This window comes from Nansenia antarctica, assembly GCF_963989245.1.
Source record: "Nansenia antarctica genome assembly, chromosome: 1".
Classification (NCBI taxonomy): domain Eukaryota; kingdom Metazoa; phylum Chordata; class Actinopteri; order Argentiniformes; family Microstomatidae; genus Nansenia; species Nansenia antarctica.
The window spans coordinates 91,759,846-91,772,250 of record NC_137674.1 but is presented as its reverse complement, the minus strand read 5'-3'; the positions used below and the strand labels follow the sequence as shown (position 1 = coordinate 91,772,250).

The following is a 12,405-nucleotide window of genomic DNA, read 5'->3' as shown; positions in this document are numbered from 1 at the left end:
AATGAATATTTACTACTGTGGTGATATCAGCAGCAGGCTACAAACCGTCATATCGTCACAATGGCCTAGTGGTATTGACTGCTGCCATAGGATTTGTTCGTCATTTTATATCGGTGGTTCAAAATCCCTCTTCAGGCGCACTTTTTACTGCATTTCGTTGTCTGAATATAATCTAAAATCTCATCTAAAAAAGTATGTAGGCTATAAAATTATGGTGCAGGCTAATTTACAAGAACTGACACGATTACAATGGTGTTTGAAACCTTTGCATGAAATCTTCGGTTAAATGTAAAAAAAAAAAAATGAATGACTTAGTCAAGTCTCGAACTCGCAACCTTTGGAACTCGAGTCCGCAGCCTTAACCATTACGCCAGCCAGACCGCTGTGATGACGCCAATGCAAGTTGAGACAATTACCTCTTTTTTTCTATCGATCTATCTATCACACTTTCAAAATATCAAGTTATCTATCACACAATCAAACTATCTATCGATCGATCACACTTTCAAAATATCAAGTTATCTATCACACAATCAAACTATCTATCGATCGATCACACTTTCAAAATATCAAGTTATCTATCACACAATCAAACTATCTATCGATCGATCACACTTTCAAAATATCAAGTTATCTATCGATCGATCACACTTTCAAAATATCAAATTATCTATCTATCACACAGTCAAACTATCTAATCAAACTATCTAATCTATCTATCTCGTGTGAAGTGGGAACTAATATTTCCTAAAAGACACATGAGGAACTTTCGTTCAGGGTTTAGTTTCCGCCTGTGAGCCTTTTTTGACGCACGGATGACTATAGCCTGTGTTTTAGCCTGGTCGGGACCAGGCTAATTATATCTGACTCAGAAGGAGCTCAACCAAGCAGCGAATTATTTGAGCCACATTGATGGCACCGAACGCAAGCTAACATTTTCGAGGCTTAAAACTTTATCGAGGCTTAGAACTTTATCGAGCTTTGTGGAATAGGGCCCATGTCACATATCAGAAATAAACAGAAAAGAAAATGACACAACAAATGCCATAATATATGGGGGGATCACCCCCATCGGAGACAGCATGTCTTACAGTCCTAAACACAGCGGCAGCAGTAAATCTCTTTTTTTAAATCCCCTCAAAGGAGCAAGCCTGTGGCTGCCACGGCAACAACAAACTCATTTGAGGAAGTGATCTTCTTTGTCACTTCTTCGCCATTTAATTATAAGGTTCTGTCTCCATTTTTGTCAAAATTGAGTTTTTTACATAATCTGACCCATTAGGTGTTTATTAATGCCTGTGTGGTGTTATTTTAAAAATGTTGACATTTTTCAGCTAGTAATTTATAAAATACAAAGGTTCTATCTCACAAAACATAATGGAATGTAAAAACTTTGATGCTCAATATCTCTGAACTGCCCTAAACGGAGATAGAACCTTATAATTCTAAACTCACGAATGGTCAGGAATAACTCCTAAAAGAATCCCTCATCAGTGTGTGTGTGTCAGCTTCCTGTGGTTGGTGGCAGCATCGGCGCCAGTGAGACATACTAAATCATTTCATAGCCAGCCTGGTGACACGGTCAAGTAACAACTGCTGTAGAGAGGTAAACAATGTAAACAAGTTTATTGGCCTGACCATAGTCCCCCCAAAAAGCAAGCCAGGAAAAAAAACTTCCCTGAGCACAGCGGCAAGTAAAAACTCCCTGGTTGGAAGTAACCTTGAGAGGAACCAGGCTTAGTGGGGGGCGAGCCCCTCCTCCTCGGACTGGTCGGGTGAAACTGTACTTTTAGTCCGGGAGCCATGGGGATGAACCTTGTTTAGTCTGGTAAAGTTTTTTCCTCTGCTGTTTCTTGTTGCTTGGGGGTACCTCTTCAAAACACAGGAGGGTGCCCTGTGATATCTCTGGAGCATTTTCAGATATTAACCCCTTCATGCCCGACATGCCAAAATCCCGGGAAAAATAGGTATTTGCATCACTTTGCTATCTTCAATGTTTACTCATGAAGGAGGTCATGTACATTGTATTTTTGTGTTACTATTCATTAATTTAGAAGACTATTTTTTTTATTTTTTATAAAATTGCTGTGTTCAGAGACAAGTCTGGGAGATATGGAATGTTTGATTCTCATTGTCGAAATGAGTATGGGCTACCTGCCACTGGAAATGGAAAAGCTGTTATGATCACTTTCACAAAGTTGAGTGATATGGTGGCAAGGATTGATAAGTTGTATGAATTGCTACTTACAGACAGCATAGGCCTTATTGATCGACTTGCGTATGACTTCATGCCAGTGGCATTTCAACATGCAAGACATCTGTCAGACGCTTTGCCATCCCTACCAGTGCAATCTGACAACCCACATCAGGAAAATGTGGAGAAGAAGGTGACACAGAAGACCAAAGATGTAGCACACACTGCATTCCCAGCCAGCAAGCATTCTCTGCAGTCACTCAATGCACTATCCACACAGGGCATGTCAAAGGACAGTAAGGCGTTTTCCAAATTAAATGCACAACAGCAACAGAGAGAGAAGAACAGGCGAAGAAATGAAAGAAGGTGTGGTGTCAAGATTACAAAGATGTCTGCCCCCCATGACATCCAAATTAAGAAGAAAGCATACATCACCAGCAGATACAGAACGGATGCAGATTTCAAAGAAAAGCAGAAGTATTACATCACGATATGCATCTGACCAGGGATTCAGACAGAAGCAAAAACAAAATTTGCGCCACAGGTATTGTAACTGTCATAGTAAAGAATCAATTTTCTTATTTTCTTAAATGTAAAAAGATAACATATAGAAATGTATATGTTATTATATGTAAGGAAATTGTTATTGTTGTACAATTATTGTTTTATTTTGTTTATCTACTTTGTAACTTTGTAACTTTGTAATTGTGAGGTGTTGAGGACACCTCACTGTTCATGTACTGTGGTCACGCGATAAAACTAGATGCGCATAGATTAACAGAAGCTGAACGTGAAAGGTTTTCCGTCACTGTCTGAAGATAAGTTTGAAGTTTAAGACTGTATACAACTATTCTAGCTACTCCTGAGGTTCTGAATAGAAGGCGCACACGGTATGTCGTTGTTTTGTTTGTTACTGTTTGACTGTGCATTTTGATTTGCCATTTTCTCAAGTAATTTCTCACGTGTATGTGATGTCGGAATGTATTACTAGCTAAAGAGGTGGTTAATATGTTGAGTGGGTAGCCTACTCGACGTAGCCTCATTTTGGTTTCATTGTGTAATCAATACTTTATTTCACATTGCAGTTTTTCACGGTGTCTGCACACAAAAAATAAGGAATCGTGGGTTGCTTGTCTAACAGAAGAACACCTTCGGGAGCAGTTATAGGTATCATAATGATCCTGTTTTCAGACGTAAGCATAAACAAACTTTGCGCCACAGGTATCATAATGATCCTGCTTTCAGAAAATGTAACTTACAACGTTCCACCAGTTACATGAAAAGAATGTGTCAAAGTGAAGCATATTTTCGGATGGCCCATAAAATGCGTTGTGCCTTCAAAGTGAGAAGCAAATACAGACACAGGACTAATGTCACGCACAAAAACATCCAACCGGTGGACAACGGCGTAATGCAGATGGCTATATCGACTTTCCATGAAAGAAAAGTCGATATAGCCGAACTGTCTCCAAAGCCCATCCAGAGCATGACTGCCTTCAGCTCGTAACACACCCAGCCCCATTGACCCAGACTCCATCCAGGTCCCTGTGGGCTACGAGCCAGACCCGGCGGACCTGGCCCTGTCCAGCGTGCCAGGCCAGGAGATGTTTGACCCCCGCAAACGCAAGTTCTCCTACGAGGAGCTAAAGCCTCAGCCCATGATCAAAAAGGCGCGCAAGATCTTCATCCCGGAGGGCCTCAAGGACGACAGGTACTGGGCCAGGCGCAGGAAGAACAATGTGGCAGCCAAGAGGTCACGGGACGCCCGGTGACTGAAGGAGAACCAGATCGCCATCCGGGCCAGCTTCCTGGAGAAGGAGAACTCGGCGCTGTGCATGGAGGTGGCAGACTTGCGGAAGGAGCTGGGTCGCACCAAGAACATTGTGGCCAAATACGAGGCCCGGCAAGGGCCACTGTGATTCTCCCGACCCCACCCCCAAACATCACGCCACTTGAACAGTTTCTTCCCCAAAGCCGTAGCCCTTCTCAATAACTGCTGATCATTGCACCTTGCACTTTACATGTTCTTGCACTCTTACAGTTGTACAGTATTTATTAATAATATCCACTCATTGGTACTGTATATTTTGTCTTGAGTATTGTCGTGTTGTCGTCTTGTTGTTTTATGTACTGTAGCTTGTTTAGTATGGTAGAATACCAAATCATGTTCCTAGTGCACTGCACATGGCATATTTAGTTTTCGATCTCCTTCCAGGGAACTGGTAATTTTTTTATCGATGGCTATATAAATAGCTCCAGTGATGAATCTAAGTGCTGAGTGATAGACTGTCAAGTGTTTTTAAAGTTGAAGATGCAGCGTGTCTATAAATCACCATCAACGATTTGCTGTTTCATTGTCAGAAGTGCAACGAGAAAAAACTTGGTAAGTAATTAAATGTATTTGCTTAATCAAAAACATTGATGAAATAAATGGTAGCTAATTATGGATAGCCACATTCCCTGTCCAAAAAATTATGATAGGCTGCTATATTGAAATATATTAATACATTCACCAACGATTTGCTGCGTAATGCAGATGGCTATATCGACTTTCCATGAAAGCATTAAAGCAAAAAACGTTTGTGTGCACAATGTGCCATCGCACTCTTTTCCCCAACCAGGTCATGCATTGTAATCGCAGCAATTACAAGAAGAATCCACATGTTGTTGCTGGCTGTTTGACAGGGCAATATGTCCATGTGTGTGACGATCAATGTCAAGGTCCTAAACAATGCACTGTACCTGATGAAAGGACATAGGAGTGGATTTGTCCCACCTGTGATTCCCATTTAAAGGCAGGAAACAAATCACCCATCGCTGTGGCTAACAACTTGGAGCTGGTGCCTATTCCCCCAGAGCTCCGCGATTTGAACGTGCTGGAAAGACAACTTTTAGCCAAAATACTGCCATTTGCCAAGATCATCACACTTCCTAAAGGTCGACAAGCAGCTATACATGGCGCTGTGGTGTGTGTGCCATCCGAGGTGGAAACCACGGTAAATACTTTACCAAGACCACGCAGCTCATCCCAGTTATACAGGGTGAAGCTGAAAAGACGTCTGATTTACAAGGGCCACCAGCAGTTGAACACTGTAAACATGAGAGATGTAGTAGCGGGTCTGTCAAAACTCATTGACACACACCCCGACTACAGAGACATTGCAATCAGAGCTGATGAGACAATTTTTGATGAAACCGTTGAAGACATGCTACCACTGTGGGAGGAACATGTGCCTATTGCAGTGCTCAACCAACTATTTGCAGAGACCAGAGTGACTGACGACACTCCGTTCTTTGTATCAGACCCAAGCAGCGACCACCGGTTACCACTACGCAGAACATCTGTTACCACTACGCAGAACATCCGTTACCACTACGCAGAACATCCGTTACCACTACGCAGAACATCCCTTAACACAGACACTCCGTTCTTTGTATCAGACCCAAGCAGCGACCACCGGTTACCACTACGCAGAACATCTGTTACCACTACGCAGAACATCCGTTACCACTACGCAGAACATCCCTTAACACAGACACTCCGTTCTTTGTATCAGACCCAAGCAGCGACCACCGGTTACCACTACGCAGAACATCTGTTACCACTACGCAGAACATCCGTTACCACTACGCAGAACATCCCTTAACACAGACACTCCGTTCTTTGTATCAGACCCAAGCAGCGACCACCGGTTACCACTACGCAGAACATCTGTTACCACTACGCAGAACATCCGTTACCACTACGCAGAACATCCCTTAACACAGACACTCCGTTCTTTGTATCAGACCCAAGCAGCAACCGGTTACCACTACGCAGAACATCTGTTACCACTACGCAGAACATCCGTTACCACTACGCAGAACATCCCTTAACACAGAATATCCTCTCGGCGCGGACATGTCGCCTTGCAGAGGCTGCAGCGGATATCTACAGAAGATTGCAGTACTTGAAACAAAGATATTTCAACTGAAGGACTCTGCGAACCGAGTGGCACCGAGTCAGAATTCTAACGTGAGTAGCACCCGGCCCACTGCCCATCGGGGAAAGCCGGCGCCCTTGACTCTGCTTCCCGCAGACAGTGACTCTCAACCTGAGATTAGTACCGCGACCGACTGGCCGTCACTGGCTACCCAACAGCTACTGTGTGAGCCTGGATTAAAGGGGCAGCAAGCTATTGATGCTACAGCACAAGCTAACAATGCTAGTTCAGGACCCACCTTAAAACCAGCTACCAGGCTTAAGCAGCACCAAGGTAATGATGCGACAAGACCAATAGCAACTTTAATTATTGGTGACTCTGCTGTAGGGATGGGACGATTATCGTGATTATCGTTAATCGCGATAAAAACACCCGCGATAACTTTATCGTGGAGAATTTTAATTAGTTGAATAATCGTCATAATCGTATGTTATAAATACATAGTAATATAATTTAGATTTCTCACATGAGCCGCGCGCGAATATCCTCACAGAAATTTGTCTCGCGGGATTGTTCAGCCTGCACGTGACTGTCAAGTCAGCGTTGTCAGTCAGTCACTAGTATGCTAGCATACACCATGGCTGCATCGGCCCCGTGTCCATTGTATCCTCCGAATAAAAAAGTGAAATCTGATGTGTGGAAGTACTTTGGCTTCACAAGTCAAGAACGCCAGGATGAAGAGCCAACATGCCGAACTTGCCGGAGGAAAGTGTCTGCCCCGAGGGCAAACACGTCCAATTTGCATGTGCACCTCCGTGACCGTCACCCTGCGTTGTACTCTGAACTCCAGGTAAAATGAGCCTGGCTTTACTAGTTAGTTAACATGTGACTGTGACATTCATCTGAATGCTCGTTAGCAACATGAATCATGATGCACTGATAGGGCTTACACACCGGCAGTTCCGAACGCGGGCTCATTCGCCAGACACGCGAACGCGAACCGGCGTTCGGAACTGCCGGTGTGAAAGCCCTATGTGTGAACGTGCAGGCTATCCTACTGTATACATGCCCAGCTCATGTCACGAAAGTGTCCTTATCTAGCTCTCAAATGGATTGAAATGAATGGATACGGATAGACTACGGGTGTGTGTGGCCACGGCATCCTATCCAGTCAAAAATAATTTTCAATGTCATAGAATTCGTTAGAATAGTCTCCGTGAAAAACAAATCATACAGTGAATTAACATTCAAGTAGACAGAGCATCTTTGATTACAGCTTGTGCAAAAGTGAACAAAATAATGACAAGGTTGAAGTAATGAATTAAAAGTATATAATAGAAGTAATGAATTATGAATGAATGAATGAATGAATGAATGGTCTTTATTGTCATTGATATAGTACAGGTACCAAACAACGAAATTTGGGAGGGGGGGCTCCCCTGGTGCTAGGAAAGAGAAAAAAAAACGAAGGGAAAGGAGCTGGTTTACATAAATAAAGGCTATGTACACTATCCACTATACTATACTGTACAGATAAAACACTGTGCTGTACTCTATGCTATGCTATACCTATTCTAACATTTCCTATTTCTCTGCAACCTTATGTACCCTAGGGTTGTCATATTGCACATAGTGTTATTGCACATTCATTAAAAGTATATACTAGAAGTAATGAATTAAAAGCATCTGCTATGATTCACCTTGTCATTATTATATTTTATTATTCACTTTTGCACAAGCTGTAATCAACAGCCTATAGCCTATGAATAACAAATGTAATGATCACTATTCTGCTATGTGTCTGTTATGAATAACTAATGTGATCCTCAACATCCATGCATCATACTGACTTTTTATTTTTTCTTCTAGTCTTCTTCAGCAGCAGCAACCAAACAGACTGTGCAGCCAACACTAAAGGAGACTCTGCAAAAACAGGCTTCATATGCACCAACCTCAAAGAATGCCAAAGATCTCAATGTGGCAGTGGCATACTTCATCTCAAAAGAAATGATGCCATTTCAAATAGTGGAAAAGCCTGGCTTTTTAAAAATGATGAAAACCGCTGCTCCACTGTATAAGGTGCCGACACGACAGTTCTTCTCCAGAACAGAGGTTCCACGATTGTACAATGAGGTGAAAGCTGACGTGACCAAAAGGGTGGCACAGGGCACCTGGTATGCTGCCACCACTGACCTGTGGACGAGCAGTGGAGGCGGGGGTGAACCATACATAAGCTTCACCATACATTATGTATCCCCAGAATGGAAACTAGAATCCAGCTGCTTGGAGACCCTGCTCTTCCCACAAGACCACACTGCTAATAACATCCTTGAGATGGTGGAGAACATGCTACAAGAGTGGAAAATCAAGAAAGAGCAAGTAGTGTGCATCACCACAGATAATGCATCAAATATGCAAAAAGCCTTTGAGAATTTCCCTGACCTGTGGCTTGGGTGCTTCGGACACAATCTAAACCTCGCCATCACAAAGATCCTGAAGCACAAGCGTGTAGATGCTGCTGTCCGAGCCTGCCGCCACCTTGTCCAGGGGTTCTCCAGGAGCTGGAAGAGGAAGAGAGAGTTGAAGGCTAAGCAAACAGCTCTGGAGCTCCCACAGAAGTCAATGATACATGACGTGGTTACTCGGTGGGGATCAACATATCAGATGTTGGAACGGTTCCTCAGCCAACAACAGGCAATCAGTGCCACACTGGCGGCAGAAAGAGGGGTATGGCACCTGATGCCAAAGGACTCCGACATCACTGTTATTGAACAAGTGTGTGAGCTCCTTGGCCCTCTCAGCCAGTTCACCGACGCACTTGCCTCAGAGACCAGGGTCACACTCTCTGCTGTCAAACCGGTCCTGGTGCACGTCAAAACAGAGATCCTCAAGCAGAACGATGAAGACCCGGCACTGGTCCAAGAGATGAAGAGGATGATGAGGGAGGACCTTGACTCAAGATATTCGATGAAAGCAGAGAGAATTATGGATGTAGCGTCTTTCATTGATCCTCGCTTTAAAGAACAATTCTCTGAAGATCTTGAAGGCACAACAGAAAACTGTGTACAGGAGGCCCTGCAACTGGCACCTGTAAGAGTGAGACAGGAGGAGGAAGGTCAATCTCAACCTACAGAGCCCGTCGCCACCCCCCCTACCAAAGCAACAAGTAAGGGCCTGGCTGGGTTGCTGAAGAAGATCACTGCAACCAGGCAGCAGAGATCTGAAGATGAACACAGAACCACAGAACAACAGGTGAGATGAAATGATGATGACATCTAGATTATTTATTTATCCCTGCGGAGAGGGGGAGGAGTTACTTTGCCAACTGCATGATATGCAACTGATTATGAACAAAAACAGATTAATGTTACTGTTGTGTGTGTGTGTCATCATGACAGGTGAGAGCCGAGGTGAGGGTATACATGTGTCTTCCATCCATTGAAGCTGACGAGGACCCGTTGCTGTGGTGGCGTGGTCACACAGGAGAAATGCCTCACCTTTCCAGGGTTGCACGCAGGCTTCTATGCATACCTGCAACTAGTGTTCCTTCAGAGAGAGTGTTTAGTGCCAGTGGGCACATACTCACACCTCTCCGAGCACAGCTAAAGCCAGAAAAAGTGAACATGTTGACATTTTTGCACTTTAACCTATCTTGAAGCTTTGGACGGCCCTGTGGTAGAAGCTGTTCTTCAGTCTGTTCTTTCAAGTCTCTAAGCCACAAGGCTAGCACTCAGTTTGAGGACAGAAAAGTGTCAGTGTTCAAGTTTTGTTTGACAGTATTTTTTTCCTTTATTTATGCAGTGATACCTTATAATTTATTATCGGTTGCCGTGACCTCTGTAATGTACATGTTTGTGCCTCAGCACTACACCTGATTTTTTTTCAGTCCAGCAGCTGCCATACAATCCGTCCAGACTGTCCAGGGCCCAGAACTTAGGTCTTTGCTGTGTTTAGGGCCTGGACGGCCCTGTGGTAGAAGCTGTTCTTCAGTCTGTTCTTTCAAGTCTCTAAGCCACAAGGCTAGCACTCAGTTTGAGGACAGAAAAGTGTCAGTGTTCAAGTTTTGTTTGACAGTATTTTTTTCCTTTATTTATGCAGTGATACCTTATAATTTATTATCGGTTGCCGTGACCTCTGTATTATTGTAGCAACTATGTAACTGCCTAATTGTTTTACCTTAAAACTTTAAAATGATGTTAATGTTATTAACATGATTCAATAAAAATACAACAAAATCTAAGTTAAAGTGATTACAGTGTGTTTTATTGGCATTCTATTTTTTTTTTTTTTTTTAAATTCTCGCGATAATATCGTGGATCGCGATTATTTTGCCCACGATAATCGTGACATGACATTTTCTAATCGTCCCACCCCTACTCTGCTGTAAAGCATATCAATATTGGCAGTAAGAGGAACATAAAAGCATACTGCTTCCCTGATGAGATGGTTTATAACATAACAGAAAAAATCCCAGAAATCCTGTCTGCCCATGAAGATGTGAACAAGATTATTCTACATGTTGGAACCAATGACATAGCCAAACAGCAATCAGAAATACTGAAACGTGACTTTGTCAAACTCCTAAAGATGTTAAGATCCTTGAATGTTGAATCATACATTAGTGGTCCCCTGCCTTCAAATGGACGGAGAGTGAACAGATTCAGCAGGCTACTCGGAATAAGCACATGGCTATCAACTACTTGTCACCTGCATGAAGTAAACTATATTGACAATTTCAATCTATTTTGGGAATGCAGAGACCTCTTCAGCAAGAATCGTCTCAACAGAGCCGGAGAGGCGCTGTTCACCTCTAACCTACTTTACTCCATCAACCACCCAACAGTAGATAAGAACAAGAACAGGCCACAATCAAATGACTCAGCCACAGATGCCGGTCTCCCCAGCCACAAGGACAGGTCAACAGCTGACGCACCACAAGACGAGGACGTCAAGGAGAAGGCCTCTCCCACCCTCACAACGCTGGACCCTGCCTCTGCTGTTCAACTAGCAGAGGTGTCAGTTCCAGCGACTCCCAACCCCCCACCCACAAATCCCCAGGCCTCTACCCCTCTTTGGGATACTCCACCTGACCCCTTCACAACCCTCCATGACACGCCACCTCGCCCCTACCCTAGCCCTCTCCGGGCACCACCCTTCCACTTCCATCTCACTTCAAGCCCCGTGCTTTCATCCCCCGAGGAGGGGACGCATGCACAGGTCTCTGCATTCATCTCATCCTGTATCCTGAATCTAGCTACCCCCCCAATTCGCACACCCAAACCCCCCCATCCCGTCCCCCCTCCCCACCCCCATCTAAGAAAACCCAGAACACTCTCTCATCCAGCAAGGACACGGTCATCCAGCAAGAGATAAGCATCTCTGCTATTCCTACACGGATTACTGCTAGACAAAACAATTACAACTATCCCTCAGCACATCCTGTACGTAAATCAAGGCTAATAACTGTTACCCGTGAGACAACTGTGTATTCAAACTGTGATGCAAAGTTCATGCAGCTGAAATTAGCTCTTTTTAATGTCAGAGCTTTGAAAAAGAAATCATTCTTGATTAATGACCTGATAACCAAGAATAAGCTAGATTGTATGTTTTTAGTCGAGACATGGTTAACCAATACCGAAGGTTTAGGGACCATAATAGAAACCTGCCCCCCAAACTATAATTATCAGCAGTCAATTAGACAAAACAAGAAAGGAGGAGGCATTGCAGCTATTTATTCAGCTAAACTTGTTTTCAAGGACATTGACCTGGGTGAAGTCACATCATTCGAATATTATGCTCTTGAGCTCAAAGCAGAAATATCAGTCCTTATCATTACAGTATATCGACCACCAAGATGCTCATTATCAGTATTCCTGCAAAAAATTTCAGAACTGATCTCAACTGTCGTCACTAGATTTGATCATTCACATTAATAAGAAGGATGACCCCAAAAGTATAGAACTCTTGAACCTACTGGACAGTTTTGGACTTACACAGCACATACATCAAGCTACGCATCAACATGGCAACACCCTGGACTTGCTAATAACAACAGGGCTGAACATTGATAATGTATCAGTACATGAAATGCCTGCTATCTCTGACCATTACTGTGTGTTCTTTCAAAGAAGACATGATATAACCATGGCAAGTGTCGCAGCAGAGCCTCCGCGGCCAGTCCTGGTCGACAGGGAAAAGAGTAGAAGTGCTGTTTGGAAGTATTTTGGCTATGAAGCAGATGAACGTGGAAAGGCAAAGCATATGGATAAGCCGATATGCAAACACTGC

The 12,405-nt window shown here is 43.5% G+C and overlaps 1 pseudogene across 1 annotated transcript; it reads left to right on the top strand.

Annotated features, from left to right (window-relative positions):
* The first annotated feature begins 3,518 nt into the window (after positions 1 to 3,518).
* On the top strand, positions 3,519 to 4,113 carry LOC308154068 (hepatic leukemia factor-like; annotated as a pseudogene). The gene is made up of 2 exons: positions 3,519 to 3,536; positions 3,652 to 4,113. The product of its transcript is annotated as a hepatic leukemia factor-like (transcript).
* Positions 4,114 to 12,405: the final 8,292 nt, after the last annotated feature.